The following is a 4,287-nucleotide window of genomic DNA, read 5'->3' on the forward strand; positions in this document are numbered from 1 at the left end:
GGCGCCTTTTTCTGACTCCAGGTGGCAGGTTAGGAATCAAGGGCCCCTATGTCTCCACGCACGCCTTGGACTTAGGACTTGGGAAACGAATGTGTTTCTATGCTTCTTATGTTTCTGTTTCTCCTTGATTCTTTTTTTTTTTTTTTAGAGGATTTTACTTTAGGGCACGTGCACTCGCTGGAGAGACAGAGACAGTGAAAGGGAAAGTGAGAGATCACACACTAGGGGGATGGCCACGCTGCAATCTCTTCTCTTCCATTCTCTCTCCCCGGATCTTGGGCACGCGTGCACATGCACCCTGAGTGATTTTCAAGCCACTGGGTCCAGGACTCGAACTGCGGTCAGCCATGTGGGAGTCCCTTTGCCTCCATTTCTGTCTCCTCCTTTCAGGGTTTTAGGTGCACATGCACCCAGCATGTTTTTCAAGTCACCAGGGCTGGGACTTGAACCATGATCATCCATATGGGATCCAGCTCTCGTAACCACTAGCCTACAGGGCTGACCCTAGCAAAGCTAATTATTTTTAAAAACTTATTTAGTTCTTGAGAGAGAGAGAGAGAACACCCTCAACAACAGAGTCCTTTTTATTTTATTTTAAATGTCAAAGGGCACATGCAGAAGCATGAGAGAAGGCAAGACAGACAGAGAGAGAGAGAGAGAAAGAGAGAGAGACAGAGAGAGAGAGAGAGAGAGCCCCTCTCCTGGGTCTGACTATGCTGCAATTTCCTTTCCTCCAATTCTCCATCTTCTCAGGACCCTGGATTGTGGAATCTGGTTTCCGTGAGCAGTGCTCAACTGCTGGGCTTGGGAGCAGCCCTTCAACAGGGTGTCAATGCCGCAATCCATGGCCCGGCCTCAGCCAGCACCAGTTCGTGGACGTGCAAGTGCCTGGGATACCCAGGGAATCTCCGGACACGACCCTAGAACCTTCCTATGTGGTGCAGTCAAAAGAGCACCACGTTTTCCCCACAGCGCCACCACCCAGTCCCAGCAAAGGTCATTTTCAAAAGGCCTGCTCGTCTCAGCTCTGTGAAGGGGAAAGGGAGAAACGCACTGTCCCGGGGCCAGCTGGTGGTTGGGGCGCTGGACTCCTATGTGGCAAACTGCGAGATGGTAAAGGCATTGGATTCCCACATGACTGACCATGGTTCAAGTCCTGGATCTGGTAGCTTACTTTCTCACTTTCACTTTCTCTTTCTCTGGTGAGCGTATATGTGTCCTATAGCAAATTTAAAAAATAATAATAAATGAAATTAAATGAACAATTATTTTTTTAAAATAAATTTTAAAAAGGGGGGGAAAGATAAAGAAAAGGATCATGTCTTTCCAAGGACCAGTTGGGAAGGGCCTCTTCCAGAGGATGGCCTAGAGTATCCGGGTCCCAACCACAAGAGGAAGGAAGTTTGGAGGTTTGACTTCCCAATTCTTTCTGGAGCTTTTCTATCCTGGAAACCTGCTTCTTCCCACTCCTGGCAGATTTGGAGGCCCGTATGAGGAAGGGAGGCTTCAATGAAGCAGGACCTGCCTCCCTCAGAGACTGGCAGTGGAAGCAGAGTGAGCACCCAGGGGCTGAGACCGCGGCTTGCACTTGAACCTTTCAGGGGGCAATCGCCTTCCCAGTGGGTTCCTTGCTCTGGTCACCCTGAGGCTGTCACGCTGGCCTCTCCGGTGCTTTGTGTTTCTCTGCCACGCCCTGGCCGGGCCTTCTCTGCTCTCTCATATTTTGCCTTCCCAGACTAAATCAAAGCCCAGGCATTAACTAGGTCTTTGTCATTTACCTTTCATTTATTTGTTTTTTTCTTTTCTTTTCTTTCTTTTTTTTTTTTGGAGAGGTTTTTGCTATAGGGCGCGTGTGCTCGCCAGACAGAGAGAGAGACAGACAGAAAGCGAGAAATCACCCCCCGGGAGGATGGCCATGCCGCAATCCCTTCTCCTCCATTCTCCTCTTGGGATCTTAGGCACGCATGCACACGCTCCCGGCATGAGTTTTAAGCCACCAGGTCGGGACGTGAACCGCGGTCGACTACGTGGGAGTCCAGCGACATAGCCATTATGCTAACTGCTGGTCCCTTGTTTGCTTGTTTTTGGAATTTCCCAGAGGGCACGGGCACTTGTCAGAGAGAGAGAGGAAACATCCCCCTCAGTGGGGCATGGTCACACCGCAATCCCTTCGCCTCCATCTTCCATCCTGTCAGGATTTTTTTGGCACGCACACACATACTGCCGTGTGGGCTCCAGTTGCCTTAACTACCAGCCATGGGGCCAGCCATACTACTCATCTTTTTTTTTTTTTTTTTTTTTTTTTTTTTTTTTTTTTTGCTATAAGGCATGTGTGCTTGCCAGAGAGACAGACAGAGACAGAGACAGAAAGTGAGAAATAAGCCCCCTGGGAGGGTGGCCACGCTGCAATCCCTTCTCCTCCATTCTCCCCTCAGGATTTTGGAAATGCACGCACATACACCTGGCATGAGTTTCCAGCTGCCGGGTCCGGGACTTGAACCACAGTCGGCCACGTAGGAGTCCAGCGTATTAACCACTATGCCACTATTTATCTTTTTAAAATTTAATGACTGTGTGCTAGACACCTTTGTAGCTGCAGATATACCTGTGAACAAGGCAGATGAGGCCCTTCCTTTCATGAGCTCCCATTTGGGTAAATAGCTTGGAGGCAGGTAAAGAGTCTACCAGCAGACAAATACGAACCTGGGGCGTTTGGCTTGCCATTGAGAGTCGACTACTCTTCGGCTTCATGTCCCTCCTTGCTACGATTTCCTGGTGGCTGACATCCCTTCACAAGAGCCCTTAAAATGTTTCAGCCCTGAGCTAGCTCTGTGGCCTGATGGTGAAGGCAACCAGATCCCACAGGGCCGATCCTGCGGTTTGAATCCTGGATCCGGCAGCTTGAGAAACATGCTAGGTCCACGTGCATGCATGGCCCAGATCCCAACATGATGGCGAGTTAGGGGACGAGGGATTGTGACGTGACCGTTCTCCAGGGAGAGGTGCTTTCCCCTCTCCCTGTCTCTCTGGGGAGACAGCCCTCTGGCAAAATTTTTTTTTAAAAAAAGGAGTGTTCCAGCCCCAAGACATGTAGGCCCAAGAGAACTATGTCCCAGATCCACGATCTGTCTCTAGTTAACCAAGACTGACCTTCTGAAGCCCAGAAGGGCCACTTCCTAGATCCAGCCATTTCTTTCCTGAGCAATTTACAGAATAGGAAATGTGGTCTTCAGGGGACACTCTCTTCTCCTGCCCTTGGCACCCTAACCTCTCATCAGAGAGAGCCCTTCCTGGGCCGCCCAGAAGAGACCCACGCTGATGGTAGTAGCAGGAATAGATTGCTTTGTTACCTGGAATTACTTAGGCTTCTAAAAACAGATTAATTTGCGAGGGGGGCGGATAAGATTTCCCCAAGATAAAAGACTGAGGGGAACAGGGCCGTTAACAAGGCCTTCTGAAATAGCAGCAAACGGAAGAACATGGTTACACACTTACTCTTATTAGGGTGGCGGGGCGCTTCCTCTGTCTCGCGGTTAATTCCGGGCGCTTCTCTCCTTCAGATTCTGACTTTCTCTGGTAAGCCCCTCTGGATTAACCTGTCACACTCTGTCAGTCCTGACGCAGGCAGCTCTCTGTGTCCAGGTCCTGGTGGCATTATATTATCTCCAGCTTCGGAGTTGCACTATTTATTTTCCATCGAAAATTAGACCAGAAGCTCCGCCGCGGTGGGGGTCGGGATTTATTTCTTTGACGGATTTCCCATCTCCTCGCGTCTAATTTACAACCTACGCAGGGCACGCGCTCCAAAAGTTGGCAGATCCTCAGCCAAACCGTTCTGAACTCTCCGGGGAGCTGCGAAGTAGCCCTTCCTGCCTCTCTTGTGCAAATGGAAATGGAGTGGGAGAGGAAGGGATTGCTGAGAGTCTCCTACAGAATATGTTTTTCTTAGCCCTTCCTGCCTCTCTTGTGCAAATGGAAATGGAGTGGGAGAGGAAGGGATTGCTGAGAGTCTCCTACAGAATATGTTTTTCTTTGGGGGCCGGCAGGTGGCATGATAGTTAAGGTGCTCAATTCGCATATGGCCAACCGCAGTTCGAGTCCCAGACCTGGTGGCTTGCTTTCTCACTTTCTCTCTTTCTGGTCAAATTAAAAAATAATAATAATAAGTAAAATAAAATGAGTATTAAAAAAAGAATATATTTTTCCTGTTATTTTTGTTTGTGAGGCAGGGATGGGGGGGGACGGAGCTCTCACATGTGGCCAGTGGAAGGCGAAAATGGAACAGCC

This window comes from Tupaia chinensis, unplaced genomic scaffold (assembly GCF_000334495.1).
Source record: "Tupaia chinensis unplaced genomic scaffold, TupChi_1.0 Scaffold000248_2, whole genome shotgun sequence".
NCBI lineage: Eukaryota > Metazoa > Chordata > Mammalia > Scandentia > Tupaiidae > Tupaia > Tupaia belangeri.